Source organism: Oryx dammah, unplaced genomic scaffold (genome assembly GCF_014754425.2).
Source record: "Oryx dammah isolate SB20612 unplaced genomic scaffold, SCBI_Odam_1.1 HiC_scaffold_25, whole genome shotgun sequence".
Lineage (NCBI taxonomy): Eukaryota > Metazoa > Chordata > Mammalia > Artiodactyla > Bovidae > Oryx > Oryx dammah.
In genome coordinates, this window is record NW_024070209.1 from 52,208,584 (window position 1) to 52,235,607 (window position 27,024).

Here is a 27,024-nt window from a genome sequence, read left to right on the forward strand (position 1 = left end):
TTTCTAGTGAAAATGAAAGTCTTCCTCACTACTTTCTCTGTAACACTTGTTATCTGATTGGTTTCTAAAGAAAATTATTAGAATCTAGGTAACTTGAGTAGAGAGAACACTGATTATATATAGCTGTGTTATTTATAGTCTTGATGATAAAATGACATTTGGTGACTATTTTTAACACAATTCATAATTTTCCATACACACAACTGACAATAGAAGCAAATATCAAAGCATATCAATTATTTTGTCAGTGATTTACATGAGGTTGAAACAGTGCTTTGAAAATTTTTCATGCATTTTAATCTCTGATTTATTAAGATTATTTTGTTGTGGTAATTATTACTGAGAAATGCTATAGTCTAGAGACATTATAAAACAAGAACTCTAAAATACTTGAAGGATATGCCCCTGAATGTGGATAAATAAAGTGAGACAGACCGTTGAGGTAAATACATATTTCTCCTTTTTAACCTACACTATGGCTTAACTATTATGGATATTTCAACTAAACGAAATAGGAAATCCAGAAATGAAAGTATTTTTTAAGATGGAAAAGATAATGGGTTAAACTATGGCTAATTTAGAAATTCTAAGAAAATATTATCATAGATACAGTACTCTACTTGTTCTTGGTTAGATTTTTTTGAAGGTTAAAAATTAGAGGCAATTAAGAAACTTTGATTCCACTTCCCAATTCTTTCTTGCTTATTTGAATACCAAGGAAGAAGATTTAACTGCTCACAACAAGGTATGTTTATCTTGAAATATTATTTGAGTAAAATTATCTTTGTAGCAGAATCCATAGGAAAATATATCATGTACCATGAGAAAACCAGTAATCATAGGTGCTTAATGAAAAATTTACTAAACTGACTGAGAATATATTTATAATAACTTGCATACATAGGTGACCAAAGAGGATATCTGTATTTTCACTCAATTTCCACCAACATGCAGAGTAACAGTACATGGTACCAACGTTACCTAATCTGAATTTAGGCCCACTGGCCAGAAATGCTTTTACAGAAATGCTGCCCAGCCAATTATTGGCATTCCATTGTAGTGAAAGAAAGTGCAGTATTTATTGCAAAGCACTAGGAAAGGAGACAATATTCAGCCTTGATGTACTCCTTTCCGTCTTTGGAAACAGTCTGTTGTTCCATGTTAAGTTTGAACTGATGCTTCTTGACCTGCATACAGATTTCACAAGAGGCAGGTCAGGTGGTCTGGTATTCCCATCTTTTTCAGAATTTTCCACAGTTTCTTGTGATCCACACAGTCAAAGGCTTTAGCCTAGTCAATAAAGCAGAAATAGATGTTTTTCTGGAACTCTTGTTTTTTCAATGATCCAACAAATGTTGCCAATTTGATCTCTGGTTCCTCTGTCTTTTCTAAAACAAGTTTGAAGATCTAGAAGTTAATGGTTCACATACTGTTGAAGCCTGGTTTGGATAATTTTGAGCATTACTTTACTAGCATGTGAGATGAGTGCAACTGTGCGGTAGTTTGAGCATTCTTTGGCATTGCCTTTCTTTGGGATTGGAATGAAAACTGACCTTTTCCAGTCCTGTGGCCACAGCTGAGTTTTCCAAATTTGCTGGCATACTGAGCACATAACTTGCATAGCATCATCTTTTAGGATTTGAAATAGTTCTACTGGAATTTCATTACCTCCTCAAGCTTTGTTCATAGTGATACTTCCTAAGGCCCACTTGACTTTGCATTCCAGGATGTCTGACTCTAGGTGAGTGATCACACCACCATGATTATCTGGGTCGTGAAGATCTTTTTTTGTACAGTTTTTCTGTGCATTCTTGCCACCTCTTCTTAATATATTTTGCTTCTGTTAAGTCCATGCTGTTTCTGTCCTTTATTGAGACCATATGTGCATGATATGTTCCCTTGGACATAACTTTCCTGAAGAGATCTCTAATCTTTTCCATTCTATTATTTTCCTTAATTTCTTTGCATTGATCACTGAGGAAGGCTTTCTTATCTCTCCTTGCTATTCTTTGGAGCTCTGCATTCAAATAGTTATATCTTTCTTTTTCTCCTTTGCCTTTTGTTTCTCTTCTTTTTACAGCTATTTGTAAGGCCTCCTCAGACAGCCTTTTTGTATTTTCCTTTTCTTTTTCTTGGGGATGGTCTTGATCCCTGTCTGCTGTAGAATGTTATGAACCTCCGTCCATAGTTCATCAGGAACTCTGTTTATCAGATCTAATCCCTTGCATCTATTTCTCACTTCCACTGTATAATCATAAGGGATTTGATTTAGGTCATACCTGAATGGTCTACATTCTCCATTCCCTACATTCTACATTCCCTACATTCTTCAATTTAAGTATGAATTCGGCAATAAGGAGTTCATGATCTGAGCCACATTCAGCTCCCTGTCTTGTTTTGCTGACTGTATAGAACTTCTCCATCTTTGTCTGCAAATAATATAATCAAATTGATTTTGTTGTTGGCCATCTGGTTATGTCCATGTGTAGAGCCTTCTCTTGTGTTGTTGGAAGAAGGTGTTTGCTATGACCAGTGCATTCGTTTGGCAAAATTCTATTAAGCTTTGTCCTGCTTTATTCTGTACTCTGAGGCCAAATTTGCCTGTTACTCCAGGTGTTTGTTGACTTCCTACTTTTGCATTCCAGTCCCCTATAATGAAAAGGGCATCTTTTTTGTTTGTTAGTTCTAGAAGGTCTTGTAGATCTTCATAAAACCATTCAACTTCAGCTTCTTCAACATTAATGGTCAGGGCACAGACTTGGATTAATGTGATATTGAATGGTTTGCCTTGGAAATGAACAGAGATTATTATGTCATTTTTGAGACTGCATCCAAGTACTGCATTTCAGACTCTTTTGTTAGTTACAATAGCTACTCCATTTCTTCTAAGGAATTCTTGCCCACAGTAGTAGATATAATGGTCATCTGAATTAAATTCACCCATTCCAGTCCATTTTAGTTCGCTGATTCCTAAATTATTGATATTCACTCTTGCCATCTCCTTCTTGACCACTTGGAATTTGCCTTGATTCATGGACCTAACATTCCAAGTTCCTATGCAATATTGCTCTTTACAGCATTGGATATTGCTTCTACCACCAGTCACATTCACAGCCGGGTGTTGTTTCTGCCTTGACTCCATCTCTTCAATCTTTCTGGAATTATTTCTACACTGATCTACAGTAGCATATTGGGCACTACCAACCTGGGAAGTTCATTTTTCAGTGTCCTATCTTTTTCACCTTTTCATACTGTTCATGGGGTTCTTAAGGCAAGAATATTGAAGTGCTTTGCCATTCCCTTCTGCTCAACATTCAGAAAACAAAGATCATGGCATCTGGTCCCATCACTTCATGGAAAATTGATGGGGAAACAATCAAAATAGTGACAGACTTTTTTTTTTTTGGCTGCAAAGTCACTGCAGATGGTGACTACTGCCATGAAATTAAAAGACGCTTACTCCTTTGTGCAATGGCACCCCAATCCAATACTCTTGCCTAGAAATTCCATGGACAGAGGAGCCTGGTAGGCTGCAGTCCATAGGGTCACTAAGAGTTTGACACGACTGAGCGACTTCCCTTTTATTTTTCACTTTCACGCATTGGAGAAGGAAATGGCAACCCATTCCAGTGTTCTTGCCTGGAGAATCCCAGGGACGGGGGAGCCTGGTGGGCTGCTGTCTGTGGGGTTGCACAGAGTCGGACACGACTGAAGTGACTTAGTAGCAGCAGCAGCAGCAGCAACTCCTTTGCAGAAAAGTTATGACCAACTTAGAGAGCATATTAAAAAGCAGAGACATTGCTTTGCCAACTAAGGTCTAGTCAAAGCTATGGTTTTTCCAATAGTCATGTGTGGATGTGAGAGTTGGACTATAAAGAAACTTGAATACCAAAGAAATGATGTTTTTGAACTGTGATATTGGAGAAGACTCTTGAGAGTCCCTTGGACTACAAGGTGATCAAACCTGTTCATCCTAAAGCAAATCAGTCCTGAATATTCATTGGAAGGACTGATGCTAAAGCTGAAACACCAATACTTTGGCCACATGATGGGAAGAACTGACTCATTTGAAAAGACCCTGATGCTGGGAAAGACTGAAGGCAGGAGGAGAAGGGGACAACAGAGGATGAGATTGTTGGATGGCATCACCAACTCAATGGACATGAGATTGAGTAACCTCTGGGAGTTGATGATGGACAGGGAGCCCTGGAGTGCTCTAGCTCTTTGGGTTGCAAAGTGTCAGACATGACTGAGCAACTGAACTGAACTGTACTGAGGAAAGGAAAATGGCAACTAGTACTCTAAAGGCCTGAACTCCCTGATGACTTCAAGGAAGGGATCACTAGGATTATGGATTGCAGGGTTCTTGATAGGCTAATGGATATCTTTCTAGTTGATTTATAATGAGGTAACAGGGTGATGTTTTGCCAGTCAACATCAACAAACTTCTGGTCCCAGCTAGTCTAGTGTGTTCAAGTTGTGATCAGCAGTATTCATCTGGTGAGGTTCTGGTTTTAGTAAAAGCAACTTAGGAATGTGTGTCAGCCATTTGAATCTATTACTTTCAAAGAACAAGGAGTTCAATGACTCTGCTATGTGGCTGACATAGCAGTTTCATGGCTTAAAAGCTATTTTTGTTTCTGCATTTTCACATATCCTAATACTAATCATTAACTTGAGCTAGCCTTTTGAGATTCAGGAGAGGTCAGGGGAATAAAGCAGAAGTCTTTTACTTCAAAAAAGGGGACATAGGAGCTTGTATACCATTTCAATAGTAGCTTACAATAAAGTGAATTTGTCAATGTGAGAGTAGAAAAATTAGAAATATAACTAGTTTTTAAATAGACTGATCTACTTAGAATTTGGGGCTTCTCTGGTGGCTCAGATAGTAAAGAATACACCTGCAATGCAGGGGACCTGTGTTTGATCCTTGGGTTGGGAATATCCCCTGGAGAAGGGAATGGCAATCCATTCTTTGCTTGTCTGAATCTTTGCAACCTGATGGACTGTAGCCCACCAGGCTCCTCTGTCCATGGAATTCTCCAGGCAAGAATACTGGAGTGGGTTGCCATTTCCTTCTCCAGGGGATCTTCCAAACCCAGTGATTGAACCCGGGTCTCCCACATACAGGCAGATTCTTTACCAACTGAACCACCATGGAAGTTCATAAACTTATTTTGTTTATTTATTTATTCATTTATTTTAATTTGAATTTTAAATTATATATTAAGATTTTTATGGAAGGTATAGTTGCTTCAGTTTCCCAGGTGGCCCAGTGGTAAAGAATCTGCCTCCAGTGAATTAGAACTGGGCTTGATTCCTGGGTCTAGAAGATTCTCTGGAGAAGGACATGACAACGTGTTCCAGTATTCTTGCCTGGGAAATCCCATGAACAGAGAAGCCTGATGGGCTGCAATCCATGGGCTCTCAGCTGGACATGACTGAGCAATTAAGCGTGTTGCTTTACATGTTGTGTTAGTTTCTACTGTACAGCAAAGTGAATCAGATATATACATATATGCTTTTCTGTATTCCCTTCTCATTTAGGTCAACACAGAACATTAAGTAGAGTTCCCTCTGTTAAAAAATAGGTTCTCCTTGATATTTTTATGGCACAACTTACTTAAGTATATTTGGTTGATTTTTATATTTATTTTATGTTTTATTAATTGAGAAAAAATGTGAGCTTCCCTATTACTCAAGAATTGGCCACATTTTATCATTTTTTAATCTTTTAATTTCAAAATTAATGCAAAAGTGAAGTGATTTCAGGATGTATTTTGTAATGAAATAAGAAGTTCTGGAAATTTGATAATTTCTACCATTAATAAAAGATGAAATGATTTTGTTTTAGGAAGACACAAATATTTGGAGTGAGCAACTGATATTATTAATCATCTTTTTATTTTTCCCTTGAATTTATGTAACACTGACTTGATATCAGTCCTTCAGCATTCTCATATACTACTTCTCTTCTACTTTTTTTCTTTTCTTAATGTTCAAATAAGGGGATAAAGATGATAATAATTGAAAGTTAAAATTTATTGTCTTGTTGAATTTCTTTTGAGTTTCCAAAGAAAGTTTAGGGAAACTAATATTAAATAACTGTAATCTCATTTTCAATTCATAACAACTTGACTGAGTGTAATATTAATTTTCTCATTCTGTTCTCATAGTACTGTGAATGGAGAGCTATTTTTATCCACATTTTACAGACGAGAAAGTATACCTATAAGAGATAAGGAAAAAAGTAAATTTTAATCCATTAGTGCCTAATTTTAAAAGTTAAGCTTTCATATAGAGCATCTCACAAAAGATAAAATTGAAATAGAAGCAAACACAACAAAAGAAACAACTTTTGAATAATTAATAGAATGATAAGCTTTAACCAAGTAATAAAGTAAAAAGAGAAATTATGAATGAATATCAGCTGTGTCTGACTGTTTGCAACCCCATGAACTGCAGCATGCCAGGCCTCCCTGTCCATGACCAACTCCCAGAGTTTACCTAAACTCATGTCCATTGAGTTGGTGGTACCATCTAACCATCTCTTCCTCTGCCGTCCCCTTCTCCTCCTGCCTTCAATCTTTTCCAACATCAGGGTCTTTTCAAATGAATCAACTCTTTGCATCAGGTGGCCAAAATACTGGAGTTTCAGCTTCAACATTAGTCCTTTCAATGAATAACCGGGACAGATTTCTGTTATGATGAACTAGTTGGCTCTCCTTGCAGTCCAAGGGATTCTCAAGAGTCTTCTCCATATCACAGTTCAAAAACATCAGTTCTTCTGCTGTCAGCTTTCTTTGTAGTCCAACATTCACATCCATACGTGACCAATGGAAAAACGATAGCCTTGACTAGATGGACCTTTGTTGACAAAGTAATGTCTCTGCTTTTTAATATGCTGTCTAGGTTGTTCATAACTTCCCTTCCAAGGAGTAAAGCGTCTTTTAATTTCATGGCTGCAGTCACCATCTGCAGTGATTTTGAAGCCCCCCAAAATAAAGTCTGACACTGTTTCCACTGCTTCCCCATCTATTTGCCATGAAGTGATGGGACCAGATGCCATGATCTTCGTTTTCGAATGTTGAGCTTTAAGCCCAGTTTTTCAGTCTCCACTTTCACTTTCATCAAGAGGCTTTTGAGTTCCTCTTCACTTTCTGCCATAAGGTGGTGTCATCTGCGTATCTGAGGTTATTGATTCCAGCTTATGTGTCTTCCAGCCCAGTGTTTCTCATGATGTACTCTGCATATAATTGAAATAAGCAGGGTGACAATATACAGCCTTGACATACTCCTTTTCCGATTTGGAGTCCAGTCTGTTGTTCCATGTCCAATTCTAACTGTTGCTTCCTGACCTGCATATAGGTTTCTCAAGAGGCAGGTCAGATGGTCTGGTATTCCCATCTCTTTCAGAATTTTCCACAGTTTATTGTGATCCACACAGTCAAAGGCTTTGGCATAGTCAATAAAGCAGAAATTGATGTTTTTCTGGAACTCTCTTGCTTTTTCCAAGATCCAGTGGATGTTGGTAATTTGATCTCTGGTTCTTCTGCCTTTTCTAAAACCATCTTGAACATCTGGAAGCTCACGGTTCATGTATTGCTGAAGCCTGACTAAACAATATAAAATCACAAATACACCAGTTGTAAATGGGCTAAATACATTCTTGACTGTCGATTAGGCAAGATATAACCGCTAGTAGTTCAATATAGAGTTTTAGAAGATAGGCTTCTTTTCTCTCTAGAAGTTCTGGTTCTAAAACAAATAAACAGATAAAAATGTTAACTAACCGAAAATGAATAGAGCTGCAGACATATGATACAATGAAGAGATTGACTCGATTTGGTCCCTAAGCCAAGTTTCCAACATTTAGTGAGTTTAATACATATTCCAGGATATATGAAATTCCTGGGAGTGATGCCTGGTCCTCTGGCATGGCATCAGAATGTTTACTTCAGAGCTATAATTTTCTGGAAGAGAGAAAAACAATCCTATCCAATATAATTTATTAAGAAAAAAGCTTATTTGTGCTTCTAATTGATAAACAGTTGAAATAGCAACTTGTAGCACATGAGCCTTTTGAAATTTTTTCTGTGTTTAAAAAATAGGGGGTATGCATATGGTAAAGCACATTTGGGAATTTAACAAACCTCAGACACTTATTGTGAGATGTTTGTTGAACTCAAACATAGCTGTGTACACTTTTATCCATTCCATATGTCATTCTTTTATCAAAAACAGAAATTACCTCTTCATGCTATCAGCCTAATTAGATGACACTATCCTCATTTAAAAAAAAAAAAAAAAAAGGTCTGTTTTTACACAGCACATTTGTGAGAAAGACTTGCTTTCAGTTCATGAACAGGCTAAAATTCAGTGAGGAAAATACTGTTTCTAGAATAATTTAATACCCTGAGGATACCCTACTAGTTATTCAAAACAACCCATTTTGGTTTGAATGATATATGAATGACCTGTGAGCAAATGAATGGAAAATCTACTGGGATTATGTATCCATTAAGTTTAAATAAAAATAATAGAATGTGTTAAATAATGTTGTCTTTTAATTTGATATCATGTGCATTATCATTAATTGAAACTAATTTTTTTCAAGAATTTTTTGCATGGTATGAGTAAAAATCACCTGAAAATAGAGAAAAAAAAATATTGAGCTTGAAATAGTCTTAGTCTAAAAATAAATTTTTGCTTCTGTGTGCTTTCCTTAAAAAGTAACAAAAATATTATCATGATAATGCAAAAAATAAAGTAGACTCTAAAAACAAAGGTAAAAGAAAACAACATTGTGGATAGTATATACATTCATATGTGAAATTCATGTACTTTATTCCTATATGTACAGCTGTAGAGCTCTTATATTTATCATGTTTTATTTCTCTCAGTTTCCTCTTGGCTAAATATCAGAATAGTCGTCTTCATGAGAGTTAGATCAATTATCAAAAATTATATGTACTTATATACACATATAAAATATAAACACAAAAAATTTGACTATATATATATATACACACACACATGTCTGTGCAAAAATATCAAATGTATTAAAATGTATAATTGTATTCCTAACAGGAAAGGAAGGTGAGAATATGGCAGAATGGGATATTTGAAAAAAATAATTATATGATCCAGGAATGCCATTCCTGGGCATATATCCAGAGAAAAGCATGATTCAAAAGGGTATATGCAACCCAAAGTTCCTTTCAGGAACATTTACAACAGCCAGGAAATAGAAGCAACCTAAATGCCCATCCATAGGTGAATGGATAAAAACAGTGTGGTGCAGATACAATGGAATAATACTCAGCCATTAAAAGAAATGAAATAATACCATTTGCAGCAAAATGGATGGACCTGGAGATGATCATACTAAGTGAACTAAGTCAAAGAAAGACAAATATCATATGATATCATTTATTTTCAAAATCTTTAAAAAATGAATTTACTTACAAAACATAAATAGATGCACAGATGTAAAGAACAAACTTATGGGTATTAGGAAGACTATGGGGAAATGATGTATTGGGAGTCTGTGACTATCATGTATACACTCCTATATTTAAGATAGATAACTGACAAATAGAGTGCAGGGAAGTCTGCTCAATATTCTATAACAACCTAAATAGGAAAGAATTTGGAAAAAGAATAGATACATGTTTATGTACAACTGAATCATTTTGTTGTACACTTGAAAGTAACACAACATTATTAATGAACTATACTTGAATATAAAATTTAAAATTAAAAAAAGAAAAAGAAAAAAAAAGGATGGGTAAAACATCCCCAATTTAGGGAAATAAGATGCAAAGAACAGAGAAAATAAAACAAAATTACATCTACACATATTATATTACACTGCTGAAGATCAAAGATGAAACAGTTAAAATAATACAATGTGTGGGGAAACAGTCTTTTAGATAACCCACTGACTTTTTATCTGAAACTGAAAACAAGATCATTGATTCATTAGGAGCAGTGAGGAGGAATAAAAGGTCAAATCAAAGTTTGAAATTCAGTTTAAATGTCTTTGAGAATTAAGGCAAAATATTCAGTACAACATTTTGTAAACAGATGTACTGTCACCAAGGCTCTGCTGCTTCCACTTATATAGCATAGGTCAGGCAAAATAAAAGATTAGTAAATTTAGAAATTTACTTAAGAATTGTATGATTTCCAGAAGAGTAAATTATGCAGCTATTGCATAATTGCATATTACTCCTCTGGTGACTCAGATGGTAAAGCATCTGCCTACAATGTGGGAGACATGGGTTCAATCCCTGGATTAGGAAAATCTCCTGGAGAAGGAAATGGCAACCCACTCCAGTATTCTTGCCTGGGAAATCCCATGGACAGAGAAACCTGGTAGACTACAGTCCATGGGGTCGCAAAGAGTCAGACACAACTGAGCGACTTAACTTTCACTTTCAAATGAGCACTGGCATCAACTTAAAGACACCAGCTACGTTAGCCATAAACAGATCACTGGCATGTCCTCTGAAGTTTTGAACCAAGCATTGACTTTGCATCTCTAGCTATGAAATTCCTAGATGATATCTTCTTCTTGTAGAAGACTATTCCATCTACATTGACAATATATTGTTTAGTGTCACCACCTTCATTAATTACCTTACCTAGATCTTCTGGAGAGCTTGCTGCTGCTTCTACATCAACACTTTCTGTTTCACCTCACACTTTTATATTATAGAGATGGCTTCTTCCCTTAAACCTCTTAAGACAGCCTCTACTAGTTTCAAATTTATATTCATCACCACTCTTAGCCTTCATGGAAATGAAGAAAGTTAAGGCATTTCTCTGGTTTAGGTTTTGGCTTAAAGAAATGTTGTGGCTGGGTTGATCTTCCATCCAGACTATTAAAACATTGTTCATATCAACAATAAGTTATCCCACTTTCTTACCATTTTTGTGTTCGTTAGAGTTTAATTTCCTCAAGAAGTTTTCTTTTGCATTGACAACTTGGCTAACTGGGGCCAGAGACCTATATTTCATTTTTATCTCAGCTTTCAACCTGCTGTCCTCACTGTTTATTTCTAGCTTTTCTTTAAATTAATTAATTTTTTATTTTACTTTACAATTCTGTATTGGTTTTGCCATACATTGACATGAATCCACCACGGGTGTACATGCGTTCCCAGACATGAACCCCCCTCCCACCCCCCTCCCCACAACATCTCTCTGGGTTATCCCCGTGTACCAGCCACAAGTGTGCCGTATCCTGCATTGGACATAGACTGGCAATTCGATTCTTACATGATATTATACATGTTTCAATGCCATTCTCCCAAATCATCTCACCCTCTCCCTCTCCCTCTGAGTCCAAAAGTCTGATATACACATCTGTGTCTTTTTTGCTGTCCTGCATACAGGGTCATCATTGCCATCTTTCTAAATTCCATATATATGTGTTAGTATACTGTATTGGTGTTTTTCTTTCTGGCTTACTTCACTCTGTATAATCGGCTCCGGTTTCATCCATCTCATCAGAACTGATTCAAATGTATTCTTTTTAATGGCTGAGTAATACTCCATTGTGTATATGTACCACAGCTTTCTTATCCATTCATCTGCTGATGGACATCTAGGTTGTTTCCATGTCCTGGCTATTATAAACAGTGCTGCAATGAACATTGGGGTACATGTGTCTCTTTCAATTCTGGTTTCCTCGGTGTGTATGCCCAGCAGTGGGATTGCTGGATCATAAGGCAGTTCTATTTGCAATTTTTTAAAGAATCTCCACACTGTTCTCCATAGTGGCTGTACTAGTTTGCGTTCCCACCAACAGTGTAGGAGGGTTCCCTTCTCTCCACACCCTCTCCAGCATTTGTTGCTTGCAGATTTTTGGATCGCAGACATTCTGACTGGTGTGAAGTGGTACCTCATTGTGGTTTTGATTTGCATTTCTCTAATAATGAGTGATGTTGAGCATCTTTTCATGTGCTTGTTAGCCATCCGTATGTCTTCTTTGGAGAAATGTCTATTTAGTTCTTTGGCCCATTTTTTGATTGGGTTGTTTATTTTTCTGGAATTGAGCTGCAGAGTTGCTTGTATAGTTTTGAGATTAGTTGTTTGTCAGTTGCTTCATTTGCTATTATTTTCTCCCATTCGAAAGGCTGTCTTTCCACTTTGCTTATATTTTCCTTTGTTGTGCAGAAGCTTTTTAATTTTAATTAGGTCCCGTTTGTTTATTTTTGCTTTTATTTCCAGAATTCTGGGAGGTGGAACATAGAGGATCCTGCTGTGGTTTATGTCGGAGAGTGTTTTGCCTATGTTCTCCTCTAGGAGTTTTATAGTTTCTGGTCTTACATTTAGATCTTTAATCCATTTTGAGTTTATCCTTGTGTGCGGTGTTAGAAAGTGATCTAGTTTCATTCTTTTACAAGTGGTTGACCAGTTTTCCCAGCACCACTTGTTAAAGAGATTGTCTTTACTCCATTGTATATTCTTGCCTCCTTTGTCAAAGATAAAGGGTCCATATGTGTGTGGATTTATCTCTGGGCTTTCTATTTGGCTCCATTGATCTATATTTCTGTCTTTGTGCCAGTACCATACTGTCTTGATGACTGTGGCTTTGTAGTAGAGCCTGAAGTCAGGCAAGTTGATTCCTCCAGTTCCATTCTTCTTTCTCAAGATTGCTTTGGCTATTCGAGGTTTTTTGTATTTCCATACAAATCTTGAAATTATTTGTTCAAGTTCTGTGAAAAATATCGCTGGTAGCTTGATAGGGATTGCATTGAATTTGTAAATTGCTTTGGGTTGTATACTCATTTTCACTATATTGATTCTCCCGATCCATGAACATGGTACATGTCTCCATCTATTAGTGTCCTCTTTGATTTCTTTCATCAGTGTTTTATAGTTTTCTATATATAGGTCTTTAGTTTCTTTAGGTAGATATATTCCTAAGTATTTTATTATTTTTGTTGCAATGGTGAATGGAATTGTTTCCTTAATTTCTTTTTCTACTTTCTCATTATTAGTGTATAGGAATGCAAGGGATTTCTGTGTGTTGATTTTATATCCTGCAACTTTACTATATTCATTAATCAGCTCTAGTAATTTTCTGGTAGAGTCTTTAGGGTTTTCTATGTAGAGGATCATGTCATCTGCAAACAGTGAGAGTTTTACTTCTTCTTTTCCAATTTGGATTCCTTTTATTTCTTTTTCTGCTCTGATTGCTGTGGCTAAAACTTCCAGAACTATGTTGAATAGTAGCGGTGAAAGTGGGCACCCTTGTCTTGTTCCTGACTTTAGGGGAAATGCTTTCAATTTTTCACCATTGAGGATAATGTTTGCTGTGGGTTTGTCATATATAGCTTTTATTATGTTGAGGTATGTTCCTTCTATTCCTGCTTTCTGGAGAGTTTTGTCATAAATGGATGTTGAATTTTGTCAAAGGCCTTCTCTGCATCTATTGAGATAATCATATGTCTTTTATTTTTCAATTTGTTAATGTAGTGAATTACATTGATTGATTTGTGGATATTGAAGAATCCTTGCATCCCTGGGATAAAGCCCACTTGGTCATGGTGTACAATCTTTTTAATGTGTTGTTGGATTCTGATTGCTAGAATTTTGTTGAGGATTTTTGCATCTATGTTCATCAGTGATATTGGCCTGTAGTTTTCTTTTTTTGTAGTATCTTTCTCAGGTTTTGGTATTAGGGTGATGGTGGCCTCATAGAATGAGTTTGGAAGTTTCCCTTCCTCTGCAATTTTCTGGAAGAGTTTGAGTAGGATAGGTGTTAACTCTTCTCGAAATTTTTGGTAGAATTCAGCTGTGAAGCCATCTGGACCTGGGCTTTTGTTTGCTGGAAGATTTCTGATTACAGTTTAAATTTCCGTGCTTGTGATGGGTCTGTTAAGATTATCTATTTCTTCCTGGTTCAGTTTTGGAAAATTGTACTTTTCTAAGAATTTGTCCATTTCTTCCACATTGTCCATTTTATTGGCATATAATTGCTGATAGTAGTCTCTTATGATCCTTTGTTTTTCTGTGTTGTCTGTTGTGATCTCTCCATTTTCATTTCTAATTTTATTCATTTGATTTTTCTCTCTTTGCTTCTTGATGAGTCTGGCTAATGGTCTGTCAATTTTATTTATCCTTTCAAAGAACCATCTTTTGGCTTTGTTGAATTTTGCTATGGTCTCTTTTGTTTCTTTTGCATTTATTTCTGCCCTAATTTTTAAGATTTATTTCCTTCTGCTAACTCTGGGGTTCTCCAATTCTTCCTTTTCTAGTTGCTTTAGGTGTAGATTTAGGTTATTTGTTTGACTTTTTTCTTGTTTCTTGAGGTATGCCTGTATTGCTATGAACTTTCCTCTTAGCACTGCTTTTATAGTGTCCCACAGATTTTGGGTTGTTGTGTTTTCATTTTCATTAGTTTCTATGCATATTTTGATTTCTTTTTTGATTTCCTCTGTGATTTGTTGGTTATTCAGAAGCGTGTTGTTCAGCCTCCATATGTTGGAATTTTTAATAGTTTTCCTTCTGTAATTGAGATCTAATCTTAATGCATTATGGTCAGAAAAGATGCTTGGAATGATTTTGATTTTTTTGAATTTATCAAGGTTATATTTATGGCCAAGGATGTGATCTATCCTGGAGAAGGTTCCATGAGCACTTGAGAAAAAGGTGAAATTCATTGTTTTGGGGTGAAATGTCCTATAGATATCAATTAGGTCTAACTGGTCTAATGTATCATTTAAAGTTTGCATTTCTTTATTAATTTTCTGTTTAGTTGATCTGTCCATAGGTGTGAGTGGGGTATTAACGTCTCCCACTATTATTGTGTTGTTGTTAATTTCCCCTTTCATACTTGTTAGCATTTGTCCTACATATTGTGGTGCTCCTATATTGGGTGCATATATATTTATAATTGTTATATCTTCTTCTTGGATTGATCCTTTGATCATTATGTAGTGGCCTTCTTTGTCTCTTTTCACAGCCTTTGTTTTAAAGTCTATTTTATCGGATATGAGTATTGCCACTCCTGCTTTCTTTTGGTCTCTATTTGCATGGAATATCTTTTTCCAACCCTTCACTTTCAGTCGGTATGTGTCCCTTGTTTTGAGGTGGGTCTCTTGTAAGCAGCATATAGAGGGGTCTTGTTTTTGTATCCATTCGGCCAGTCTTTGCCTTTTGGTTGGGGCATTCAATCCATTTACGTTTAAGGTAATTATTGATAAGTATGATCCCGTTGCCATTTATTATTTTGGGTTTGGGTTTATATTCTGGTGTTATGACGAATGTGCCATTGTTGGAAGAATTTCTGTAAGCTCTGGCTGATGAAGCAAGGGCCATTATCTGTTTTTATTTGATGGGGAAGGCCTAACGTTGCAAAACATTGTAAAAAATGGCTTTGAGCATGTTTTGCTTTTTTTCCTGTGTGGGCAGTAGCCCAACAGGCATGAGAGTAAGTGTCAATAGATACAAAAACATACTTAAGTTTTCCAAAAGGGGAATAATGGGTCACATCAGTTTGCCACAGCACATTTGGTTTTAGCCCTCGAGGGTTTACTCCTGGGGGCTGTAAAGGTGGTACCTGTAAATAAGGAAGACAGGATTTACAAGTATGTATATATATTTTTAATTCTCTAATAGGGATCTGTGGAAACCTTTTATGTAGCCCTCTCCAATTTATATGAGTAAGATCGTGAAGATCATAGGCATCTTGTAAGTTATACGCTTGGATTGTAAAGGAAGCCACTCTATCAACCAGGGAATTTCTCATTGTTTTTCTGATTTTGAATTGGCGGCACCCGTATCAGTGACATGCTCCTCGCTCCGTGAAAAGCAGAGCTTGAGGGTCAAAATGATCAGACAGAACCCTAAGGGGGGCTCCTCACCATATTGAGCCTCTCGCTGCCTAGCAAGGGTTTGTACTCGATCCCAAGTGTCCCAAGAGAACAGATTGGCTGAAGCAACCCAGGGGGCCAACCATACAATGGTCCCCCAGACCTTAATGGCCTGAGCATCAGAAATCTCAAGTCCCCTGCTTATGAGCATATATCTCAGTGCCTTTAGCGCAGGCTCATCAGACTTCCCAATGTTATTTCCCATACTACCAGAGAGAATAGAAAGAAAAGTCACTGAGGATGACCACCAAAAATCCTACCGGGAGAGGTGGCGGCCAGAAAGTTGGGCTTATGGTATGCTTTTGGAACTGTTTATGTGCCTGCGTCATTGCATGGAAGTTTTCTTGCTGGGAGCAGGCACCCTAGAGGTTTCTAGCCCGTTCCGTGTCCCCCTTATCCTGTCACAGAAGTCTTCAAGTGGCAGGCGCCCTAATGGCCTTTAAGTGCCTGACCCGTGCCCACAGGGAAGATTCTAGGCCACATCCTCAGGTAAGAATGATTAAAGGGGAGTTTCACCCAGTCGGGCTCTAGTTACTGAGGCTTACCTGTCGTGGGGCCTTCAAAGTCCGCCAGAGTGTAGCCCTAGCCGGGACTCGTCAATTGTCTCCACAACTGTTTGCCTGTTCACTGAAATTCCGGAAAAAGGAATTAAGGACAGATCAGAAAAGAAGAAAAGAAAGAGATTAAGTCAGGAGAGTTTTTTGCCACTTCCCTCAAAGCAGAGGGGGACCCACCTTGAAATCCAGATTACCTCGGGCGATACTCCTCTAAAGGGGACCTCCATGCTGCGACCAGCCTAGGGTCCTTCGTCGATCCTTCTTTCAGAGCTGCACGGTGACACCACCTCCATCCGTCCTCTTCACGCCCCATGTTGGGCGCCAGTTTCTGAGGGGGGCGCTCCGCAGAAAGAGAGAGGCAGTGGAACTTCCCTCAGCAAAGCCGAGGGGTCCCGAGGAGAGGTGAGCCTGCTGTCCGCCAACCCAGCCCCTCGGCGAGCGAGAGACAATCAGATGCGACAGGGGTTCCATCTGAGCAGTTCTCCTAGCTTTTGTTTTTAAATAAAAAATGCATAACTATTTCTTTCATTTGAACACTTAGAGGTCATTTTAAGGTTATTAAATAATAGCCCAATTTCAATATTTTTGTGTCTCAGGAAATAAGGAAGCCTGAGGAGAGGGAGAGAGATGAGGGAACCCTGGTCTGACAACACATCTATTAAGTTCACTTACCTATATTAATATGGTTTTTGGCACCTCAAAATTATTACAACAGTAACACTAAAGATTATATATTACAAATCACCATCAGTTCAGTTCAGTTCAGTTCAGTCGCTCAGTAGTATCCGATTCTATGCGACCCCATGAATCGCAGCACGCCAGGCCTCCCTGTCCATCACCAGCTCCCGGAGTTCACTCAGACTCACATCCATCGAGGCTGTGATGCCATCCAGCCATCTCATCCTGGGTCGTCCCCTTCTCCTCCTGCCCCCAATCCCTCCCAGCATCAGAGCACATAAAAATATTATAATAATAACAAAGAAGGTTGAAGTAATACAAAAAATAGTGGAATAGTGTGATGCAGAGGTACAAAGTGAGCAGATGCTGCTTTAAAAATGTCACCCACAGACTTGTTAGACACAGGATTGCCACAAACCTTCAATGTGCAAGAGCACAGTAACTGCAAGGTACAATAAAATAAAGTGTAATAAAATGAGGTATGCCTATAAATGAAGTAGGCCTTTCTTTAATGGATGTTTACAAATAGTCTAAAATTTTAAATGGAAATGCAAAGGACAGGGAATATCCAAAATAATCTTGAGAAATATAAAAGAAGTTGTAGAAATTAGTCTATTTGATTTCAAGTTGGTATGTTACTGGCATAAGGATAAAAGAAGATCAATGGAAATAACTGAGATGTCATAAACAGATCCATACTTTCATGACTACTTTTTTTTTTTTTTACAAAGAGCTGAATATTAAAATTAAGCCTGAATTCTTACTTCACATTAGTGAAGTGAAGTCGCTCAGTCGTGTCCGACTCTTTGCGACCCCATGGACTGTAGCCTATCAGGCTCCTCCATCCATGGGATTTTCCAGGCAAGAGTGCTGGAGTGGATTGCCATTTCCTTCTCCAGAGAATCTTCCCGACCCAGAGATTGAACCCTGGTCTCCCGCATTGCAGGTAGATGCTTTACCGTCTGAGCCAGCAGGGAAGATTCCACATTAATTTAGATAAAAGATATCTAAATTTAAAGTAAAATATATATATACTGGAAATATTTTAGTGGAAAATTAGAGGATAATCCTTGTGATTTTGTGGTAGGCAATGTTTTCTTAGACCATTTAAAAATTACTTAAAAATTAAAAAATAGATCATCAAAATTAAAACTTATACTCATCAAAAAACAAAATTAATTAATGAATAATTAGGCAACAAACAAGGGGAACATATTTGTAAGTCATAGATTTGAAAAGAGATGATAATTTCTATATATAATTTCTATAAATTAATAAATAAAGTTATGAATTGCTAGTGAGGACTCATGCTCAACATTTTTAATAATTAGAGAAATAAAAATTAGAGCCACATGAGATATCACTTGTCCACCAAAATGGTTCATATGAATATTCAGTTCAGTTCAGTTCAGTTGCTCAAATGTCCATCAATCGCAGCACGCCAGGCCTCCCTGTCCATCACCAACTCCCGGAGTTCACCCAAACTCGTGTGCATCGATCGGTGATGCCATCAAGACGTCTCATCCTCTGTCGTCCCCTTCTCCTCCTGCCCCCAATCCCTCCCAGCATCAAGGACTTTTCAGTGAGTTAACTCTTCACATGAGGTAGCCAAAGAATTGGAGTTTCAGCCTCAGCATCTGTCCTTCCAATGAACTCCCAGGACTGGTCTCCTTTAGGATGGATTAGTTGGATCTCCTTGCAGTCCAAGAGACTCTCAAGAGTCTTCTCCAACACCACAGTTCAAAGCATCAATTCTTTGGTACTCAGGTTTTTTCACAGTCCAACTCTCACATCCATACATGACCAGTGGGAAAACTATAGTCTTGACTAGACGGATCTTTGCTTTTTAATATGTTATCTAGACTGGTCATAACTTTTATTCCAAGGAGTAAGCATCTTTTAATTTCATGGTTGCAATCACCATCTGGGTGATTTTGAAGCCCCCTCAAAAAAAGTTTTGCACTGTTTCCACTGTTTCCCCATCTATTTCCCATGAAGTGATGGGACCAGATACCATGATCTTCGTTTTCTGAATGTTGAGCTTTAAGCCAACTTTTTTTTTTTTTTTAATTTTTACTTTACAATTCTGTATTGGTTTTGGCATAGATTGACATGAATCCACCCCAGGTGTACATGCGTTCCCAAGCATGAACCCCCCTCCCACCCCCCTCCCCACAACATCTCTCTGGTTCATCCCCGCGCGTCAGCCCCAAGCGTGTCATATCCTGCATCAGACATAGACTGGCATTTCGATTCTTACATGTTATTATGCATGTTTCAATGCCATTCTCTCAAATCATCACACCCTCTCCCTCTCCCTCTGAGTCCAAAAGTCCGCTATACACATCTGTGTCTTTTTTGCTGTCCTGCATACAGGGTCATCATTGCCATCTTCCTAAATTCCATATATATGTGTTAGTATACTGTATTGGTGTTTTTCTTTCTGGCTCACTTCACTCTGTATAATCGGCTCCAGTTTCATCCATCTCATCAGAACTGATTCAAATGTATTCTTTTTAACGGCTGAGTAATACTCCATTGTGTATATGTACCACAGCTTTCTTATCCATTCATCTACTGATGGACATCTAGGTTGTTTCCATGTCCTGGCTATTATAAACAGTGCTGCGATGAACATTGGGGTACATGTGTTTCTTTCAATTCTGGTTTCCTCTGTGTGTATGCCCAACAGTGGGATTGCTGGGTCATAAGTAAGCCAACTTTTTCACTTTCCACTTTCACTTTCATCAAGAAGTTTTCTAGTCTCTCTTTCCTTTCTGCCATAAGGGTGGTTTCATCTCATATCTCAGGTTACTGATATTTTTCCCAGTAATCTTGATTCCAGCTTGTGCTTCTTCCAGTCCAGCGTTTCTCATGATGTACTCTGCATATAAGTTACATAAGCAGGGTGACAATATACAGCCTTGAGGTACTCATTTTCCTATTTGTAACCAGTTTGTTGTTCCATGTCCAGTTCTAACTGTTTCTTCCTGACCTGCATACAGGTTTCTCAAGAGGCAGGTCAGTTCAGTTCAGTTCAGTTCAGTTCAGTTCAGTCGCTCAGTCCTGTCTGACTCTTTGCGACCCCATGAATCACAGCACACCAGGCCTCCCTGTCCATCACCAACTCCCGGAGTTCACTCAGACTCATGTCCATTGAGTCCGTGATGCCATCCAGCCATCTCATCCTGGGTCGTCCCCTTCTCCTCCTGCCCCTGATCTCTCACAGCATCAGAGTCTTTTCCAATGAGTCAACTCTTCGCATGAGGTGGCCAAAGTACTGGAGCTTCAGCTTTAGCATCATTCCTTCCAAAGAAATCCAAGGGTTGATCTTCAGAATGGACTGGTTGAATCTCCTTGCAGTCCAAGGGACTCTCAAGAGTCTTCTCCAACACCACAGTTCAAATGCATCAATTCTTCGGCGCTCAGCCTTCTTCACAGTCCAACTCTCAAATCGTTACATGACCACAGGAAAAAAAATAGCCTTGACTAGATGGACCTTAGTTGGCAAAGTAATGTCTCTGCTTTTTTTTTTTTTTAAATTTTATTATTTTTTTAATTTTTTATTTTACTTTACAATTCTGTATTGGTTTTGCCATACATTGACATGAATCCACCACGGGTGTACATGGTGAATATGCTATCTAGGTTGGTCATAACTTTTCTTCCAAGGAGTAAGTGTCTTTTAATTTCATGGCTGCAGTCACCATCTGCAGTGATTTTGGAGCCCCTCCAAAATAAAGTCTGACACTGTTTCTACTGTTTCCCCATCTATTTCCCATGAAGTGATGGGACCAGATGCCATGATCTTCCTTTTCTGAATGTTGAGCTTTAAGCCAACTTTTTCGCTCTCCTCTTTCACTTTCATCAAGAGGCTTTTTAGTCCCTCTTCCCTTTCTGCCATAAGGGTGGTGTCATCTGCATATCTGAGGTTATTGATATTTCTCCTGGCAATCTTGATTCCAGCTTGTGTTTCTTGCAGTCCAGTGTTTCTCATGACATACTCTGCATATAAGTTAAATAAGCTGGGTGACAATATACAGCCTTGACATACTCCTTTTCCTATTTGGAACCAGTCTGTTGTTCCATGTCCAGTTCTAACTGTTGCTTCCTGACCTGCATACAGATTTCTCAAGAGGCAGGTCAGGTGGTCTGGTATTCTCATCTCTCTCAGAACTTGACACAGTTTATTGTGATCCACACAGTCAAAGGCTTTGGCATAGTCAATAAAGCAGAAATAGATGTTTTTCTGGAACTCTCTTGCTTTTTCCATGATCCAGCGGATATTGGCAATTTGATCTTTGGTTCCTCTGCCTTTTCTAAAACTAGCTTGAACATCTGGAAGTACATGGTTCACATATTACTGAAGCCTGGCTTGGAGAATTTTGAGCATTACTTTACTAGCATGTGAGATGAGTGCAATTGTGCAGTAGTTTGAGCATTCTTTGGCATTGCCTTTCTTTGGAATTGGAATGAAAACTGACCTTTTCCAGTCCTCTGGCCACTGCTGAGTTTTCCAACTTTGCTGGCATGTTGCATGCAGCACTTTCAGAGCATCATCTTTCAGGATTTGAAATAGCTCAACTGGAATTCCATCACCTCCTCTAGCATTGTTCGTAGTGATGCTTCCTAAGGCCCACTTGACTTCACATTCCAGGATGTCTGGCTCTCAGTGAGTGATCACATCATCATGATTATCTGAGTCATGAAGGTCTTTTTTGTACAGTTCTTCTGTGTATTCTTGCCACCTCTTCTTAATATCTTCTGCTTCTGTTAGGTCCATACCACTTCTGTCCTTTATCGAGCCCATCTTCTCATGAAATGTTCCCTTGGTAGCTCTAATTTTCTTGAAGCAATCTTTAGTCTTTCCTATATTAGAAAGGGATAAAAAGAGAGAGACATCATCAAACATTGGTAAGCTTGTGGAAATGGAAAATCTTTGTTTATGGGATGGTAAAATGATACAACTGCTTTGAAAATTTCTAGCAGTTTATTACAAAATGAAATACACACTCATCCTATGGCCCAGCCATTTTACCCCTCTGCATCAATCCAAGAGAAATAAAAATTTTTTAAACTTATGTAAAATATGATTTAATTTTAAATGCTATTGATCATATGTTAAACATCATGAGTGAATCTCAAAAGTACTACTCCATATTATGAAAAATACTTTTCTGAAAATGCTGTTGTTCAGTTGCCAATTTTTGTCTGACTCATTGCCAATGCCATGGACTGAGCACACCAAGCTTCGCTGTCTGTCACCACTTCCCAGAGTTTGCCTAAGCCCATGTCCATTGAATTGGTGATGCAAAATATATGCATGATTTTATTAACATGAAATTATGGAAGAGGGAAAACTATTATATGGGTAAAGAAAGAGCACAAAATGGTTGCCTTGCAGGGGTAGAAACAAACAAAAAATAATAATAACTGGAGAGTTGCATAGAGAGGTTTCAGAGCAAAGTAATCTGCAACTGGCTAGAATTTTGTGTGACACAGGTCAATACTTTTTCTAGACTTTTTGTATGTATATTGTGAATTATATTTTTGTGGTTCAATAGTAAAGAATCTGCCTGCCAATGCAGGAGACACAGGAGACACAGGCTCAATCACTGGGTCAGGAAGATCCCATGGAGAAGGAAATGGCACCCCACTCCAATATTCTTGCTTGGAAAATTCCAAGGAGAAAGCAGCGTGGCAGGTTATAGTCCATGGGGTTGCAAACAGTTTCACCTGACTTAGTGACTGAGAATGAAATTATACATTAAAATTAAGATTCTGAATGTATTGCACTCAAGATAATTATTTTCATGCTTAGGTAATCAGGAAAATTTTCCTTCAAAATTTAAGAATGACATGGATTAAATGTTTATGTAGAGAAGCAAATAGATATGTGATAGTTCAGTTAAGTTGCTCAGTTGTGTCCAACTCTTTGCAACCTGATGAATGCCAGGCCTCCCTGTCCATCACCACCTCTGGGAGTTTACCCAAACTCATGTCCATTGAGTCAGTGATGCCATCTAACCATCTCATCCTCTGTCATCCCCTTCTCCTCCTGCCTTCAATCTTTCCCAACATCAGGGTCTTTTCAAATGAGTCAGCTCTTCGCATCAAATGACAAAAATATTGGCGTTTCAGCTTCAACATCAGTCCTTCCAATGAACACCCAGGACCGATTTCCTTTAGGATGGACTGGTTGGATCTACTTGCAGTCCAAGGGACTCTCAAGAGTCTTCTCCAACACCACAAGTATATATAATAAAACCTTAACCTACATAATATGATTATAGGAATTCTCTGTTAAATTATTTAAAAATTTAGTGTGATTGATAATCTTAACAAAAGGTTGAGAAAAACAACAGCAGCAACAACAAAAAAATCTAGAATTTTACATTTTGTTCTTCTTTTGAAGTTCCTTTCAACCACCGCCAGTTTTACTGCAGTAGTGCTCATCGTTCAGAAAGCATGGAAACCTAAATGTGAAGACAATGGTATTACATCACCAGCAAAAGAAGTTTTAGCAATTATTGAAGCGTCCACATTGTTAACACAAATTCAACTAGATGATCTTGATTGGTTTCCTCCTATGTTCCACGTGTAAGAATAATATCTCAGTCCACTTATTTTAGAATTAAGAATTTGAGTCTATATTCTCATAACCAATGGCAACATTTAGAAAACTCAGTGGGTATGAGATCTAGTTGAAACAGTACATGCTTTGGAATTATGTGGACTACAATTTAATCTCTAGCTTTCATATTTTTGTAAAAGAAAAATAGCATAGGTTCCTTAAGATTACATTAGCTAAAAGATGTGCTGCCTTATGATGCACTTCATACTCATTAAAGTTAATTACCTTTCTTCTTTAAATGTGCCTATAAATAGCTAAGTAACTGATACTATCAAATGAATGGAATTCACATTCCATTCATTGGAAGCTGGGATTTAAATTCTAGTCCAAAGTGTTTCAATTATTTAAATTACTTATAATTTGCATAATTCTGAAATTCCCAAAATGGAAATATTTTAAAATATTATGAATTGTATATAATAGCATAGTTTATAAATTAACGATAGCAGGAATGGCTGAAAGTTGATGATATCAAACTCTGTACTGCTTGGTGAGTGAAGAAAATTTAGCACATGCTTGAATTGAATTTCTCCTTTATCATCTCTAAAATATTTTCCAAAATTTTATAGCTCATTTCCTTCAATGCTTCTAATCCATCAGCAAAAATGTAGATTCTGGGTATTGAAAATGTACTTAAAACAAAACTTAGATATAGAATTTGAAGAAGAAACATGAAACATTAAAATATGCTTAAATATTTTATATCTTATGTGTAAAGCTGTTTAGATAAAAAAATACTAGTATCTCTGTTGCCCCAAGAGAGAAATATATTCCCAATTTTATTAAGTGTGGGTACTATGAATATAAAATCTATCCTAAATTATATAGTCATTTTAAGTTTCAGTACATAATATTTAGCATATATGGAAAATGAATATAATCTCTTTAGGAGGTATGGATCAAAAAGAAACAGACTATAAGCACAACTGGATCATTCACAACATGTTTGCCTGGACTTTGTTGTTCTTCCCCATCCTTTAGCTTCTTCTCCTCACCAAGCACCTGATACATACATTGTGTACAATTTCATTGCTTTATATATTTTTATTTAAGATTTTACTTTACACAGCTGTTTAAGATTTACAGCAAAACTGAAAAGAAGGTGCAGAAATTTTCTATATAGTCCCATCTCCACACATGGTTAGCCTCCCCCATTATGGATATCCTTTCGACTTAATCCATTAGAGCCCTTAACCTATTCATTATTGTTGTTTTCAATTACTGTTTTGATAATTCCAACATCCCTGTATGCCTCATTCTTATGTTTTCTCTGTGTCTTGATATGTCTTATAATGCTTGATAGTGAAGCTGAATCTGCCCTCTGTACCCTGACACCAAATTAAATCTCAGAGACAAAGTTTGGGTAAACTTGAAAAGAGTTAGCTTTATTGATTTGCCAGGCAAAGGGGCCACAGCAGGCTGAGTCCCTAAAAACTGTGTCCCCCAACATGGAGTGGAGTTTCATTGTAATGGTTCAATGAGAGCATGATCAGCTAGTAGACACTGATTGGTGGTGAGGTAAGTGGGAGTCAGTATCCGCAACTTTTGGTTTCAACCAGCCTGGGATCTAGGTGCTTGTGTGTGAGTGCTCAGCTACTCAGTCATGTTTGAACTCTTTGCAATCCCATAGACTGTAGCCCACCAGCCTCCTGCCTTCATGGAAAATTTCAGGCAAGAATTCTTGAGTGGGTTGCCATGCCCTTCTCCAAGGGATTTTCACAGCCCAGGGATCAAACCTGCATCTCTTGTGTCTCCTGCATTAGCTGGGGGATTCCTTATCACTGGGCCACCTAGGAAGCCCCAGGTGATTATGAACAATTTACTGCTAACTTCTCCTTCATAATGAGGATTTCAGTGTCTGCAAAACAGCTCAAATATATTGTTATGTGTATCCCTTGAAGAGGGACGGCAATTCTGCCTCAAGGCTGCACTATTATTTCTCTTGACTATTCCTCCCTTTTCTCCACATCCATTCCTTCCCTAACTAACAACTGATTGAACCTACTGTTGGAACTCTGGGAAGGTCACTAAGGCTGAAAGAAGTCTATTTCCTATAATCAAAGAGATGGGGGACACAAGAAGGCCTTTGTGCCCAGGAGTCCTTTGGAGTCCTGCTCATAACAATAGTTACAGTACCTAGTAAAAAGATTGCTGTAGATAGGTCTTTAATGATGCAGTGATGATGGGCAGGTGTGGAATTGGTATGGGAATTGGTACAATCATTGTACTACTATGACTGGGTCTCAGTCTTTTAATGAGCCCATACCTCTGGATTATTAACTTCCAAAGAGTTTCTCAGGCTTTTTCTCTCTCCTTAGGTGGAATAGGACTGCTAGAACCAACTGGGATTTAGATTCCCCCAGGCCAGTAAGGCTCTGATAATACTCCTGCAGGTTAAACTCTGATTATTATTATTTTTTTTTTTTCCTGAGACAAGACCTTGTTAATACGAATGGAATGCTTTGGCATATTGCAAAATTTTTCCTTTTATCTTGTATCTGCTAGAAGCACATGGGGATTTTTCTCTGATATTTACTGTGGAAGTATGATTAAGTTCCTAGAGGACAATTCAGTTTAGTTCAGTGACTCAGTCTTGTCTGAATCCTTGCGATGCCATGGACTGCAGCACATCAGACCTCTCTGTCCATCACCAACTCCCGGAGTCTACACAAACCATGACTATTGAGATGGTGATGACATCCAACCATCTCATTCTCTGTCTTCCCCTTCTCCTCCCACATTCAAACTTTCCCGGCATCAAGGTCTTTTCAGATGAGTCAGTTCGTCGCATTATGTGGCCAAAGTATTGGAGTTTCAACTTCAGCCGCAGTCCTTCCAATGAATATTGAGGAACGATTTCCTTTAGGATGAACTGGTTGGATCTCCTTGAAGTCCAAGGGACTCTCAAAAGTCATCTCCAACACCACAGTAGAAAAGTATCAATTCTTCAGTGCTCAGGTTTCTTTACAGTCCAACTCTCACATTCATACATGACTATTGGAAAAACCATAGCTTTGACTAGATGGACTTTTATTGGCAAAGTAATGCCTTTGCTTTTTAATATGTTGTTTATGTTGATCATAACTTTTCTTCCAAGGAGCAAGTGTCTTTTAATTTCATGGCTGCACTCACTAACTACAGTGATTTTCAAGCTCCCCAAAATAAAGTCTGTCCATTTGTCCACTGATTCCCCATCTATTTGCAATGAAGTGATGCTGACAGGGATTGGGGTCAGGAGGAAAAGGGGACGACAGAAGATGAGATG